The sequence below is a fragment of the Elephas maximus genome, chromosome 5 (assembly GCF_024166365.1).
Source record: "Elephas maximus indicus isolate mEleMax1 chromosome 5, mEleMax1 primary haplotype, whole genome shotgun sequence".
NCBI lineage: Eukaryota > Metazoa > Chordata > Mammalia > Proboscidea > Elephantidae > Elephas > Elephas maximus.
Genome location: NC_064823.1, coordinates 11,598,049 through 11,615,378, shown reverse-complemented (window position 1 = coordinate 11,615,378; position 17,330 = coordinate 11,598,049). Strand labels below are relative to the sequence as shown.

Genomic DNA, 17,330 nt, shown 5'->3' with positions numbered 1-17,330 from the left:
CTGCATGGCAATGGGTTTTTTTTGTTTGTTTACGGGCAAAATATTGAACAACACAAGAAACATCAAAAGATGGAAGGAATATGCAGAGCCACTGTACCAAAAGAATTAGTCCATGTTCAACTATTTCAGGAGGTAGCATATGATTAAGAACAGATGAATTGTATTGAAGGAAGAAGTCCTAGCTGCACTGGAAGGAATGTTGAAAAACCAGGTGGAATACCAACTGAAATGTTTCAACAAATGAATGAAGGGCTGAAGGTGCTTATTCATCTATGCCAAAGAATTTGGAAAACAGCTACCTGGCCAACCGACTGGAAGAGATCCATATTCATGCCCATTCCAAAAGAAGGTGATCCAACACAATGCAGAAATTATTGAACAATATCATTAATATCAAATGCAAGTAAAATTCTGCTGAAAATAATTCAAACACAGCTGCAGTGGTACATCGACAAGGAACTGCCAGAAACTCAACCCTGAGTCAGAAGAGGTTGTGTTGTGAAGAATATCATTGCTGATGTCAGATGTATCTTGGCAGAAACCAGGAAATATCAGAAAGATGTTTGCCTGTGTTTTATTAATTATGCAAAGGCATTTGACTGTGTGGTTCACAACAAATTATGGATAACATTGGGAAGAATGGAAATTAATTTTCTTGAGGAATCTGTACATAGACCAAGAGGCATTTGTTAAAACAGAACAAGGGGATACTACATGGTTTAAAATCAAGAAAGGGTGCTCACTTCGGCAGCACATATACTAAAATTGGTCCAATACAGAGAAGATTAGCATGGTCCCTGCCCAAGGATGGTGTGAAAATTCATGAAGCATTCCATATTTTTAGATTACCTATAGACTGGGAAAAAATTTTTTAGCTATGACATTTCCAGGCAGCATTTGACCTCTAAAATCTACATGATACTGCAAAAATTCAATGACAAAAAGACAAATAACTCAATTAAAAAACGGGCAAAGGATATGAACAGGCAATTCACCCAAGAAGACATTCAGGCAGCTAGCAGATACCCAAGGAAATGCTCAGGATCATCAGCTACTAGAGAAATGCAAATCAAAACAACAATGAAATTCCATCTCATTCCAACAAGGCTGACATTAATCCAAAAAACACAAAATAATAAACTTCAGAGAGGTTGTGGAGAGACTGAAACACAAACACTGCTGGTGAGAATGTAAAATGGTACAACCACTTTGGAAATTGATTTGACACTTCCTTAAAAAGCTAGATATGGAAGTACCATAAGATCCAGCAATCCTTCTCCTTGGAATATACCTTAGAGAAATAAGAGCCTTTACACAAACAGATACATGCCCACCCATGTTCATTGCAGCACTGTTTACAATAGCAAAAAGATGGAAGCAACCAAGGTGCCCATCAATGGATGAATGGATAAATAAATTATGGTATATTCATACAATGCAATATTATGCATCCATAAAGAACAATGATGAGCCTGTGAAACATTTCATAACATGGAGGAATCTGGAAGGCATTATGCTGAGTGAAATTAGTCAGTTGCAAAAGGACAAATAGTGTACGAGACCACTATTATAAGAACTCAAGAAATAGTTTAAACACCGAAGAAATTATCCTTTGATGGTTATGAGAGTGGAAAGGGAGGGAGAGGAGTATTCACTAATTAGATAGAAGACAAGAATTATTTTAGGTGAAGGGCAAGACAACACCCAATACAGGAGAGGTCAGCAAAACTGGACTAAATCAAAAGCAAAGAAGTTTCCTGAAAAAACTGAACACTTAGAAGGCCAGAGTAGCAGGGGCAGATATTTGGGGACCATGGTTTCAGAGGACATCAAAGTCAATTGTCATAATAAAATCTATTAAGAAAACATTCTGCATCCCACTTTGGTGAGTGGCGTTTGAGGTCTTAAATGCTAGCAAGTGACCATCTAAGGTGCAGCAATTGGTCTCAACCAACCTGGAGCAAAGGAGAATGAAGAACACCAAGCACACAAGGTAATTATGAGCCCAAAAGACAGAAAGGGCCACATAAATCAGTGGCTCCATCAGCCTGAGACCAGAAGAACTGGTGCCCAACTACCACCGATGACTGCCCTGACAGGGAACAGAACAGAGAATCCCTGAGGGAGCAGGAGAGCAGTGGGATGTAGACCTCAAATTCTCATAAAAACATGAGACTTAATGGTCTGACTGAGACTAGAAGGACCCCGGAGGTCATGGTCTCCGGACCTTCTGTTAGTGCAAGACTGAAACAATTCCCACAGCCAACTCTTCAGACAAGGATTGGACTGGACTATAAAATAGAAAATGATACTGATAAGGAATGAGCCTCTTGGCTCAAGTAGACACATGAGACTATGTGGGCAGTTCCTGTCTGGAGGGGAGATGAGAAGGCAGAAGGGGACAGAAGCTCACTGAATAGACACAGGGAATACAGGATGGAGAGAAGAAGTGTGCTGTCTCACTGGGGGAGAGCAACTAGGAGTACACAGCAAGGTGTATACAAATATTTGTATAAGAGACTGACTTACTTGATTTGTAAACTTTCACTCAAAGCACAATAAAAATTAAAAAGAAAAAATCATGAAAGCTGTGTGTCAGGAATATATACTTTCACCATACTTATTCAATCTGTATGCTGAGCAAATAATCCAAGAAGCTGGACTATATGAAGAAAAACAGGGCATCAGGATTGGAGGAAGACTCATTAACAACCTGTGTTATGCGCATGACACAAGCTTTCTTGCTGAAAGTGAAGAGGATTTGAAGCACTTACTGATGAAGATCAAAGACTACAGCCTTCAGTATGGATTACACCTCAATATAAAGAAAACAAAAACCCTCACAACTGGACCAATGAGCAACATCATGATAAACGGAGAAAAGATTGGCGTTGTCAAGGATTTACTTCTATTTGGATCTGCAATTAACACCTATGGAAACAGTAGTCAAGAAATCTAATGATGCACTGCATTGGGCAAATCTACTGGAGGGGGAAAAAAAACGCCTTCAAAGTGTTGTAAAACAAACGTCTTAATTCGAAAAAGAAAAAATTTGAGAACTAAGGTGAACCTGACCCAATGGTATTTTCGTGGTATGCCTCATATGCGTGAGGAAGGTAGACAATGAATAAGGAAGAATGAAGGAAAATTGACACCTGGCAAAGAATATTGAAGTGGAGTGCCACAAGAACAAAGGAGTCTGCCTTGGGAGTATTAGAGTCCAAGTGCTCCTTGAAAGCAAGAATGGGGAGACTTCGTCTCACATACTTTGGACACATTACTAGGAAGGATCAGTCCCGTGAGAAGGATATCATGCTTGGTAAGGTAGAGGGGTTAGGGAAAAAGAGGAATACTCCCAATGAGATGGATTGACATAGTAGCTACAACAATGGGCTCAAACATAAAACTGATTGTGAGAATGGTGCAGAACTGCGCAGTGTTTCTTTCTTTTGTACACAGGGTCATTATGAGCCAGAACCGACTCATCAGCACCTAACAAGAACAACAACATATATAAGTTATATAATGGTTAATTTCATTTGAAAATTGAGATATTATAGAACATAATGATTTTCAGTGGTATGATAGAAGAACTCTTTTTTAATAGGATTCCATAATGGATTAGATACTTTTGGGTTGGATATACATGTGGGTACCTATGATTTTTACAATTTTCTTGCATCACACAGCATTTTTTTATTTTTAGTGGTAATGATGCCCTAAAATTAATTATGGTTGCTTAAGATTTAGGCCCAATTCCTACATTTTTTTCTTGTCAAGATTGTTGTAAAGCTATAAAAACCTTATGTGCAATATAATCTGTACATTTTTAACACAGAAAAACAATTTGAAGATGATAATACATATTTTAAGTTTATATAAGAAGCTTGTTCTCTTTGTAATTTTGAGTGTACCAAATGGTCTTTAGCTTCATAGAACAGTTTTTAATGTGCAATACTTGTATAAAAATAATTGTTACTGGTTTTCTTATAATATGATTGTCCCAAATTGCAGACAAGGCAATTGATAAAATTCAGAGTTTAAAAGTCTGGTCTGCCCTGCATAAATGCATTCTCTTTTTAAAATGAAATTATTTCAGCTCTCTGTTTTTTATATACGTTTTTTTCCCAGTATAATTCAATAGTGTGAGTTGCTCATAAATACGGAATAACATAATAATAATTTGGCAGACAATCTGAAGGACAGATAACATTAATTTAGGTAGTAAACAAGTATGTAATACTCTAAATATATCTTAAATTAATAACGTTCTTAAAAGATATATTCATTTAAACATTTGAAAAGCTAACTTTTCAAAAATAAAAAGGAAATCAGCCAAATTTTAGCCAAATCACATAGAAATTACACTTTTAAAAGTAGCATTGACTAAAATATTTTGTCATGTATTAATTTCTGAACTTATCTATATCATAAACCATACCAAGCATCTATAGTTTTGTAAGCTTATGGATAATATGTAGAATTGTGTTTAGGTTTTACCATTATTTATATTATTATGGAATAATAATACTGTATATTATTAGTCAACATATTATTACATAAAAGATATACAACTAGGTATATTAGTAGTCCTAAATCTGAGCACAAGATAAAACACTGACATAAAAACTAACTGTTAAAATGGTAGTTATTCTGCATCTCTTCTCCTTCCATGTAATGAACATTTTACAACTTTTCTCTCAATACCTTTATCAATAAAGAGACCAAAAACCAAAACCAAATCTGTTGCCATCAAGTGGACCCTGACTCATAGCAACCTAAATTGGGAAAATTTGGAATACTTAGTTGTGATATTACAACCGTATAATTGACATAATACTTGAATTAAAACTTCAACATTTCAAAGTCTATAGAATTTTCTTATAAAAATATAGGTTATTATATACATAATTTGGGGGATGAAAAGGACACATCTAAGATCAGAGGCAGAAACCAGAGATAAATAGTATTGTAATATTAGTTTAGATAATATTAAAAAATTCTATATATCAAAATATGATAATTAAAAAATTAAAATGTAAATTGCGAACTGGAAAAAATGTAGACATGATTTATATGACATAAATGGATATTCTTATTAAATAAAAATGCCTATTAAATCAATAAAATATATGAGAAACACAAAAGATAATGAGGATAAAAAATTAAAGTGATTTAAAATTGCTATACCTTAATATTGAACCTCAGACTCAATGAAATAAATGGAAATTATAAATCCATTTGGGTTTATTAGATCCTCAAATATTTTTAATAATGATTTTAGAGTATTTTTAAGATATAGGAAAAGCAGTCACTTCTGCAGGCCACATTAAGAATATATTCAAAGTTGTAAAACGGTGTAAAAGCACACCATTTTACATCTCCATTAGACTTCTAAAAGTTTAATAAAAAAATCTTAAGAGCTGTATATCGATAATCACTCTGAAAGGATACTAAAAATTTAATATTCTTCTCAAGAAAGTAGAAAAAGTCAAGTTAATTTTATATAATGAAAGTAGAAGGAAGAAAACAAAACAGATAAATGCAGAATAATTGAAACAGCTTGCAGTAGAGAGAATTAGAAAAATGAAATAATATTTCTTTCCCAAAACAAAACAAAAAAATTGTTAAAACCCTGATGAGACTCAGCAAGAATGGGAATTCCAAAAGAATTCATTGTGCACCTGCTGAACCTATTACATAGACCAAAGAGGCAGTCTTTGGAACAGAACAAGGGGATACTGCATGGTTTAAAATCAGGAAAGGTGTGCATCAGAGTTGCATCCTTTCACCACACTTATTCTATTTGTGTGCTGAGCAAATGATCTGAGAAGCTGGACTCTATGAAGAAGAAAGAGGCATCAGGATTGGAAGAAGACTCATTAACAACCTGAGATATGCAGATGACACAACCTTTCTGGCTGAAAGTGAAGAGGACTTGAAACACTTACTGATGAAGATGTGATCCAACCTTCAGTATGGATTACACCTCAACATAAAGAAAACAAAATCTACATAACTGGACCAACAAGCAACATGTTGATAGAGAAAGTACTGAAGGTGTCAAGGATTTCATTTTACATGGATCCACAATCAGTGCCCATGGAAGCAGCAGTAAAGAAATCAAATGATGTATTGCATTGGGCAAGTTTGCTGCAAAAGATCTCTTTAAAGTGTTGAAGAGCAAAGATGTCATTTTGAGGACTAAGCTGTGCCTAACCCAAGACATAGTATTTTCAATTGCCTCGGGTGCATGAGAAAGCTGGACAGTGAATAAGGGAGGCCAAAGAAGAATTGATGCCTTTGAATCATGGTGTTGGTGAAGAATATTGAATAAACCGTGGACTACCAGAAGAACGAACAAATCTGTCACGGAAGAAGTACAATCATAATGTTCTTTAGAGGTGAGAAGTCTCATACATTTTGGAAGTGTTATCAGAAGGGACCAGTCCCTGGAGAAGGATATCATAGATGGTAAAATAGATGGTCAGCAAAAAAGAGGAAGACCCTCAAGGAGATGGATTGACACAGTGGCTGCAAAAATGGCCTAAAACATTATTGACAATTATGAGGATGGTGCAGACCTGGGCAGTGTTTCTTTCTGTTGTACATAGGGTCTCTATGAGTAGAAACCAGCTTGACAGCACTATCAACAATATCAGAGCCCTGGTGGCACACTGGTTAAGAGCTAAAGTTGCTAACTAAAAGGTCAGCAGTTTGAATCCACCAACTGCTCATTGGAAACCTTATGGGGCAGCTCTACTCTGTTCTATAGGGTCACTATGAATCAGAGCCCACTCGACTGCACCTAAAAACATCAACAACAACAGAAATAAAAAGGAAAACAGCACAAATATTCACAAATAAAAATGTGAACAGTAATATAAACTTGACAGATAATAAAAAACTAATGAAAGAGATTTAGGAGGAACTTTAGGACAATGTTTAAAAATCTGACGTATTTTCAGAGGTAAGTGTAACTTCTAGGTTTGGCTATTTTAGCAGCTCCTTGATAATTTTTTTTTTTTTTTGATAACTGAGGTCCCAGTAAACCCATTTTGTTTTCTTTGAATACTCAGGCTTGTTCACTCACTGCCGTGGTCTTAGACTCAAAATTGTTATTTTCAATAAAAATAGCCCTTTCATCATTTCTATGTCAAACATCTCAATCTCTGACCATCACCTCCAATAGTTTCAGCTCATTATGTCCAGTATCAAATAATACTTAAACCTCATCAGCACTTCAGTCCATTGATCCTGCCCCTTTCGTTGCCCATCACCCCCACATGTTACTTCTCACCTTACCACCTTATACTCTAGGCAAGCCCTTAAAAGATGGTGGATGCACAGCTGTGCTATAACTTCCGCATTGTCTCCTTAGCCGTTAATGGACATAATAGCTACTAACGGACGTAATAAAGTGAAGTATGTGCCTTAGGGGGAGATGATTGGCCTCTGAGGAAACACTGAACTCCGTTAAACTATCTTAGCAGGGTAAAGGGGGAAGGAATGCTTCTGGTGAACGGGGGCGATAAGTCATGTCCATTGCTGACAGGGGACGTTCCATTTTTATTATGCTTTCTTACATTTTATTTCTTCTCTATTAAAAAAAAAATTTTTTTATTGCTATCCTTTCCTCTACCTGTTTTCTGTACATGCCGTTTGGCACTTAGACATAGCTCTCTGATAAGTACTTAATCTCAGTTGAGAGTAATTTAAACATCCTTCTCCCAAGACGTTAACTAGGGCATACTTGAATGTCATATAACATTACCCTGTGATAATGAGCCTATGGAGCCTAGGCTGATGATGATATATGCTGTTCTAATTATCACTGTCCTGTTTATTCTATGAGTGATAAACATCTGTCGAGTTTACCATTAGAACAGTGTCTGGTCTGTGCTCTACTCCAGTCTTCATTAAGAACTTGTGAATATAGTGACATTGCACTAGAATATACCTTCATCTTCTTCTGTCTTTCTATCTTATGCCTTCTTATTTTCATAGATACACTTTATCTATGGTTAAAACCAACTGTACAACTACCCTTTCTCTATCCTTGTAGATAAAACCCAAGACAATTGTACAACATCTCAGATTACTAGACTAAAACTCATCTCAACTGTTAGGGAGCCCTGGCAATGAAATGGTTAAGCCCTCAGCAACTGCTAACTGAAAAGTTGACAGTTTGAACCCACCAGCTACCCCATAGAAGAAAAGACCTGGCAATCTGCTCCTGTAAAGAATACATCCTACGAAGCTCTATGGGCCAGTTATGCTCTGTCACATAGGATGGCTATGAGTCTGAATCAATTCGATGGCACACAATAAAATCAACACCACCACCAAAAACTATATTGAAGTTCTAACCTCTATACTGGCAGTTGTGACCAGTATAGAAATACAATTTTTCTTTTGTTATGTTAATGAAGTCATATCCCAGTTGGATGGATTCTAATCCTAATTACTTTTGGAGTGGTATCTTCTAAAGGAGCAGAGCAGACACAGAGACTTGAAAACATCAGGGGAATACAGATGCCATGTGATGACAGAAGCACATAGACCTATAAGCAGCAAAGGAACCCCAAGAATTGCCAACAGCTACCATAAACTAGGATAGACGCATGGAACAGGGTGCCTCTCAAAGACCTCAGAGGGAATAGTCGTGGTTGATCTCTTGATTTGGACTTCTAGCCTCCAGAACTGTGAGAAAATACATTTCTGTTCTTTAAAGCCACCTAATATGTGGTATTTTGTCATGGAAGCCCTAGGAGAGTGAAACAAAGTTTGGCACGAAGAAGTGAGATGCTGCTCTAACAAATGCCTAACAATGTGGGAGTGGGTCTGGAATTACATAATGGACAGCGGCTGGGAGAGTGTTCAGGCACTTGATAATAAAAGCTTAGATTGCCTTCAAGAGTCTATTGATAGAATTATGGTTATTAAAGGGAATTCTGGTGAGGCTAAGATAGAAATGTGGAGACCTCTAGAGAAAGCTTCTATCCTCATGAACAGGATTTTATTAGAAATGCAGATGCTAAAGGTGCTTCTGGTGATGCCTTAAAAGGAAATGGTAAACATATTATTGGAATAAAGATTACCCTTGTTATAAAATGGCAAATAAAATGTCTGAATTGTGTTAGAATGTTTTATGGAATGTAGAACTTGTAAGTGACGCACTTGGACATTTAGCTGAGGAGATTTCTAATCAAAACTTCAAGGTACAATGTGGTTTCTCCTTGCTGCTTATAGTGAAATGTAGGAGGAAAGAGATAAATAAATGAAGAGTGAAAAAAGAAAAAAAGACCTTCAAGATTTGGAAAATTCTCTTGAAAAAACTAAGAAAATGTGCTCTAGAGGGAACAAGTCATGGCTGGACAATCCTCTGCTAAAGAAGTTAGTTATGTGACTCATAGGTCCAATCAACTATCTCAGCAGAAACGCTCCCCCTTTAGACTGAGGTGGACAAAGACAGGATAAGACTAAGGAAAGCTATCTACTTCCTAAAATTCCACAGATAGGAAATGGGCTGATACAACTACTGTTGTCCTCCAAGAAAAGAACAATCCCACATGTAGGTCAGAGATCAGCAATACTGGGTCTGTGGCACTGCGCCTCCATTTCCTTTGTTTCAGAGGATGGGGCCACCACCTCGGTTCCAAAAGATGGAACCATCACTCCCATGGGCTTGGAGTCCAGGGCTGCTCAGAACTGAGGGGTTGGGTCTACCAACCCAATGGGCTGATAAAATAGGGCTATTGCCAAAAACTGAGGGGCAAAGCCAATATCCTGGCGGGACTGGAAATTGGGTTTGATGTCTAAGGCTGAGAGGGCCAAAGGGTAGATTAAATTGTGTACCTCAAAAAGATATATTTAAATCCTAACCACTCTACCTAAGAATGTGACCATGTTTGCGAATAAGATTTTTATTACCTTAATGAGGTCATACCAGAGTGGGGTGGGTCCTAAACCTAATCACTTGTGAATGGTGTCTTACAAAGGAAAGTACAGTCACAGAAAGTGTCCATGGGTGGCACAGATGGTTAAGCATTCAAATGCTAGCCAAATGGTTGTCGGTTAAAACCCACCCAGAAGAACCTTGGAAGAAAGTCCTGAAAATCTGTTTCTGAAAGGTCACCCATAATTGACTTTAAGGTAACTGGCATAATCATAGGAAGACAGATGCATAGTGATATGATACCATGTGAAGACAGAGTCAGATAAATCTACAAGCCTAGGAATGTTTGGGATTTTCTGCAGCTACTAAAACCTGAAACAGACAAAGAAGGGCCTTCCCCTAGACCCAACATCGTGGAACCTGAGTTTTAGCCTTCACAACTGTGAAGAAATATATTTCTGTTGTTTAAAGCCATCCGCTTATGATATTTTGTTACGGCAGTGGTACAGAATTAAGACAATCCCACAACTTCTCCCTATCCTCTCTCCAGCTGATGACCTTGCTTCTTATTCAATGATGAAGCCAAACAGAAGGGACTTCACACAGCTTCCTCTACCACATTTACCATCTTCTTCCACTGTTCCCATTTAGCCTGTCTTCAGTAGTTTTATTATGGATGATCTACCTCTGCCCCTAGCTAAGGCCACATCCTCCATTTATACAGTTCCTCTCAAGTGCTCAGTGCCATGATTCTAGCATGTTATAGACTGTTTATCCTGGATCATCCATGTACACTCTCCTAAATCTTTCCCAACAGCAAACAAACTGTTACTTCTCTCATCTTAAAAAGAAAAAAACAAGAAGTGCTCTCTCCCCTCTCAAAAACCCACTTTAATTTCTAACTACCACAAATCTCTCCTTTTCTTATTAAAAGATAAATAAATAAATAATTTTCTGAAGGGTTTCCTGTGTGTTGCCTCTAACATCACTCTTCTCATTTCCTCTTGAAGTGTCTCAGTCAAGTTCCACTCCACTATGCCACCACTGAAACTCTTTGTGACACTAATAACCTCCACAATGTCTGGTTCCATGAACTGGAGTCATTTCATGCTGATGGAGACTCTAAAAATATTTAAAACACTGGATCACTTCCTCTAATGGAAGTATTATCTTCCCATGGCTTCTAAGTTACCGTAATCTCCTGGCTTTTCTTCTAACACTGAGGCTGTTCTTTCTTAATCCTTTGTTCCTTCTTCCTTGTTTCTCTGACCATTAACTATTCAGAGTACCCAGGACTGAGCCCTTGAATCTCATCTATTTTCTCTCTATACACACTCAAAAGGTGATCTCATTTAATGTCATGATTTGAAATATCTTCCTATACAACAATACCTTCCAAATTATAACTCATTCTTTCCCTTTCAATCTAGATTTACATATTTGCTTTCCTCCCAGACATTTCCACGTGTTTGGCTAATAATTGTATCAAATTTATGTGTTCCAACTGACTTCCTGACATTTACTACAATATCACTGTCTTTCACAATGTTCACATCTCAATGAATTGCAACTCATTTTCCAGTTGTAAAAGTAAAATACCTCAGAATTACATGAGCCTACTCTTTCTCCCCACAACTCATATCTGATTATTTGGAAAACCATACTGATACACATTTAAAAAATATATCCAGAATTTGTCATTTCTTTTCATCTCTACTGTTGTTACCCCTGTCCAAACCATCAGCACCTCTAAATGGTCTCTCTCTCAAGTTCTGCTTTTGCCTCCTTTAGTCAATCCTCAAAGCAGTAGCCAGAGTAATCCTGTTAAAAATATAAATCAGACCACATCAGTCCTTTGTTTCATGTCTCCAAAGAATTCCTGGATCAGGAAAAGAGCGAGAGAAAAAGTTCTTAAAATGGCTTTTAAATGGTACACAAACTCTATTTGCTCCTGCCACCCCAACATTACCTCTAGAACCTTCTATTCTGCCACTCTGCTTCTTAGTCCCTGTACGTCCTTATTCCTTCAACATGCCAGGAAAGCTTTCTGTCTAGGTTGCCTTCTGGATAGAACTTTTAGACCTGAAACATCCATATGGCTCACTACCTTAACTTTTTCAGGTCTTTGCCCAAGTTTTTTCTTACAGAGGCATTCCATGCCCTTTCACACCCTTTCTGCAGTTGTAAAACAGCTGACCCCAACTATGTATTCTATCCTACTCCCCTGCTTGCTTTGTTTCTTTCTTCTCTTTGTTTATCTATTTATTTTAGAATATAACCCCATGTTTTTTATGAATAGTAATGAATAATAAACTTCTTTGTTTTGTTTATTTTATTCTCTCCATTCTACAATGTAAATTTCATGAGGGTAGGAATATTTACTGTATCCCTATGCCAAGAATCTTGTCAAGTGTACAATAAATACTTGATGAGTGAAGGGCTGAATCAGTCCCTGAATCTCTGTAAAGATAGTGGAGTACGCTTAGCTCAGATAAATATTCACTATTGTGGCTTTCAGAGCCCTGCTGGTGCAGCGGTTAAGCGCTCAGCTGCTAACCATAAGGCCAGCAGTTCGAATCCATCAGCTGCTACTTGGAAACCCTATGGGGCAGTCCTACTCTGTCCTGTAGGGTCACTATGAGTCGAAATCAACTCAATGGCAACGGGCTTTTGGTTTATTGTGACTTGCAGAGGTAATGTCTGGTTCCTGACCAAATTTGGATCTTGTTTTTGAGGAAAAAGGAGATAGAGAACTAGTATTTTTAAGTAGCCAACAGTGTCTTCTACACACACATTAATTAAAATATCTAGAGAGTGAGTTTGAATTATCTACTTTTAAATTTAACCATGTGGAAATCATGGTGATTACAGAAATTAGAAGTAAATTAATATATTTGACACATAATTTATAGTTCCATAAATGAAAGTCTGAGCATTGTGTATTTTATTGAAACCATGGGTTAGTATTTTGAAAACATATTAGGATTTAAAATAACTTCGTATTTTAAGAAGACAGAAAAAAAAAAAAAAACCTTTACATAAATAGGGACATATTTCACATTTTCTCATGGTGAGATGTAAATTTAGATGAAAATTGAGGCCAGCTGGTGTGGTTGGAACAAACAAGTTTATTACAAATAATAATTATATTACAAATATTAATTATATATTATCGTAATACATTCTGCTAAACTCAATGGAAGATATAAAGACATTACTGCACAGTTACAAATTGAATTGTGTCCCTCAAAAACACATGTTGAAGTCTTATTCCTTGTACCTATGAATGTGACCTTGTTCTGAAATAAAGTTCTTTCCTTGAAGATCTTATCAGTTAAGTTAACAAGGTCATATGGGAATATACTGCGTCCAAATACATTCAGAATAGTGCCTTATAAAATGGGAGACAGACACTGAGACAAAGTCACACAGGAGGAGACATGGTGTAAAGATGTGTTTAAAAGCCAATGAATGTCAAGAAATACCTACGGCTATCTTATTTTTTACCAGAAGCTAGAAGTGAAAAGGAAGGACCTTCCCCTAGAGTGGACAAAGAGAGCATAGCCCTGCCAATGACACCTTGAATTCAGACTCCTAGCCTCCAGAATTCTGAGACAATGCATTTCTATATTTTAAGCAACTTACTTTGTGGTATTTTGTTATGACAGCTTCAGGAAACTGACACAGGTTTTGGTACCAGAAGTAGGGTGCTGCTTTTAAGAAACACCAAAAGAAGTGGAAGCAACTGTGGAAATGGGTAATAAACAGAGGCTAGGAGAGCTTTGAGGCACTTAATAGTAAAAACCTAGATTATCTTGAACACACAGTGGGTAGAATTATAGATTTAGAAGGCAATTCTGGAGAGGCAGGGCCAAGATGGTGGAGTAGTCAATACTCCCTCTAGTCCCTCTTACTACAAAGACCTGAAAAAACAAGTGAATTGATTATATATTACAATCTAGGAGCCCTGAACATCAAAGGCAAAGTTGAGGAATAGGACTGAGTGGCAGGGGGAGGGAGAGATGGGTCAGAAGTGGTAAGAAGTTGCCAAACCTAAGCAAGTGGGGACCAGCACCCTGCAGGCTGGTATCGGCTGGCACCAGCAGTGAGGTAAGCAGTGGCATTCTGGATGCATTTTCCACATCGGGGGAGACTGAATGGTGGAGAGTCTACTCACACCCCAAGAATCAGTGAAAAGCAGCCCTCAATTGGCAAAAGATAAGTAAGTGTGTCTAACTACCATGTGGATCAAAAAACACCCCCTTGAGAAAAGCCTCTCTCCCACTTACCTGTACCCTTCCTGCTTTGCACTGGGTCTGAGCTGGCTTCAGGGATTGTCACTTCTCCTGAGCCAGAACCAGGACCCGTCATGTGTTCTGAGCCATTCTTCTGACCTTGTAGAGGGAGCAAATTAACAAACAGGAAAAAAAAAAATAATCAGCCAGCTCCCCTAATTTAGGAACTCAGAGCACAAACAGCTCCTTTGCCTAGGCAAGGCATAAGGGGTCCACGGACTTTGAATGCCTTTTACCTCTGCATAGACCTGTCTGTGCCATTTCAACAGCATAGGCCCTCATTAGCAGAGTACAACAACAACAAAAAGAAAATACTTAAAGAAAAATGACTCAGCACAGAAAATTAAGGGGAACAAAGGAACTGTCAACAACACACACATACACACACAAGACTTCAAAATGACAGCACTAAACTCAATGATTATGCTAAATGCAAATGGACTAAATGCACCAATGAAGAGATGGAGGATGGCAGAATGGATAAAAAAACATGATCCATCTATGTGCTGCCTACAAGAGACACACTTTAGACTTAAAGACACAAACTAAACTCAGAGGATAGAAAAAAAAATATATATCAAGAAAACAGCAGTCATAAAAGAGGAGGAGTGGCGATATTAACTTTTGTCAAAATAGACTTTAAAGTTAAATCCACCACAAAGGATAAGGAAAGACACTATATAATGACTAAAGGGTCAATACACCAGGAAGATATAACCATAATAAATATTTATGCATCCAATAACAGGGCTACAAAATACATAAAGGAAACTCTAGCAGCATTGAAAAGGGAAATAGACAGCTCCACAAAAACAGTAGGAGACTTCAAGACACCACTTCTGGTGAAGGACAGACATCCAGCTAGAAGCTCAATAAAGACACGGAAGATCTAAATACCACAATCATCCAACTTGACCTCATAGACATATGCAGAACACTCCACCCAACAGCAGCCAAGCATACTTTTTTTTCCAATGCATATGGAACATTCTCTAGAATAGACCACATATAAGGCCACAAAGCAAGCCTTAACAGAATCAAAAGCATTAGAGTATTACAAAGCATCTTTTCTGACCATAAAACCATTAAAGTAGAAATTAATAACAGAAAAAGCTAGGAAAAAAAAAAAATCAAACACATGGAAACTGAACACACCTTGCTCAAAAACTACTGGGTTATAGAAAAAATTAAGGATGGAATAAAGAAAATCATAGAATCCAATGAGAATGAAAACACATCCTACCAGAACCTTTGGGACTCAGCAAAAGCAGTGATCTGAGGTCTATTTATAGAAATAAATGCACACATCCAAAAAGAAGAAAGGGCCAAAATCTAAGCATTAACCCTAAAACTCAAACAAATAGAAAGTGAGCAACAAAAGAAGTCCTTGAGCACAAGAAGAAAGCAAATAATAAAAATTAGAGCAGAATTAAATGAAATAGAGAAAAACAATTGAAACAGTTGACAAAACCAAAAGCTGGTTCTTTGAAAAGATCAACAAAAGTAATAAGCCATTGGTCAAACTGACAAAAGAAAAACAGGAGAGGAAGCTTATAACCAGAATAAGAAATGAGATGGGCGATATCACAACAGACCCAACTGAAATTAAAAGAATCCTAACAGAATGCTATGAAAAATTATACTCTAACAAATTTGAAGACAAGTTTCTAGAAACACACTGCCTACCTAAACTAACACAGAGGTACAACAACTAAATAAACCTATAACAAAAGAAGCGATTGAAAATGTAATTTAAAGAGCTCCTAACAAAAAAAAGCCCTAGCCCAGATGGCTTCACTGGAGAATTCCACCAAACTTTCAGAGAAGAGTTAACGCCACTACTACTAAAGGTATTTCAGAGCATAGAAAAAGTTGAACTCTCCCAAACTCATGTTATGAAGCCAACATAACCGTGATACCAAAACCAGGTAAAGGCATCACAAAAAAGAAAACCACACACTAATATCCCTCATGAACTTAGATGTAAAAATCCTCAAAATTCTAGCCAACAGAATTCAACAGGATATCAAATAAATACATAAATAAATAAAAATAATGCTCCATGACCAAGTGGGATTCATACCAGGTATGCAGGGATGGTTCAACATTAGAAAAATAATCAATGTAATCCATCACATAAATAAAACAAAAGGCAAGAACCACATGATCTTATCAACTGATGCAGAAAAAGCATTTGACAAAGTCCAACACCCATGAATGATAAAAATCCTTGGCAAAATAGGAATAGAAGGGAAATTCGTCAACATAATACAGACATTTATACAAAGGCAACAGCCAACATCATCCTAAATGGAGAGAGTCTGAAAGCATTCCCCTTGAGTTCAGGAACAGGACAAGGATGCCCTTTATTACCAGTCTTACTCAACATTGTACCAGAGGTCCGAGCCAGAGAGATTAGGTTAGAAAAAGAAATAAAAGGCATCCAATTTGGTAAAGGAGAAAATATCTCTATTTGCAGATCATACGATCTTTTACACAGAAAACTCCAAAGAATCCACAAGAAAACCAGTGGAACTAATAAAAGACCTCAGAAAATTATCAGGATACAAGATAAGCATACAAAAATCAGTTGGATTCCTCTACACCAATAAAAAGAACATCTAGGAGGAAATTACCAAATTAATACCATTTACAATAACCTCCAAGAAGATAAAATACTTAGGAATAAATCTAACCAGAGACATAAAAGACCTATGCAAAGAAAACTACAAGACACTACTGCAAGAAATCAAAAGCAACTTAAATGAGTGGAAAAACATACCTTGCTTATACATAAGAAGACTCAACATTGTGAAAATGTCTATTCTACCCAAAGTGATCTATAGATACAATGCAATCCCAATCCAAATTCTAATAACATTTTTTAACGAATTGGAGAAACAAATCACCAACTTCACATGGAAGGGAAAGAGGCCCTGGATAAGTAAAGAATTACTGAAAAAGGGGAACAAAGTGGATGGCCTCACACTACCTGATTTTATAACCTATTATACTGCCAGAGTAACCAAAACAGCCTGGTATTGGTACAGCAACAGATACATGGAACAATGGGACAGAATTGAGAATCCAGACATAAATCCAGCCACGTATGAGCAGCTGATATTTAACAAAGCCCC

The 17,330-nt window shown here is 37.0% G+C and overlaps 1 non-coding gene across 1 annotated transcript; it reads left to right on the top strand.

Moving 5' to 3' along the window:
* Positions 1-735: 735 nt before the first annotated feature.
* On the top strand, positions 736-842 carry LOC126077606 (U6 spliceosomal RNA). Its single transcript, XR_007517782.1, has one exon. It is a non-coding gene; the product is annotated as a U6 spliceosomal RNA (small nuclear RNA).
* Positions 843-17,330: the final 16,488 nt, after the last annotated feature.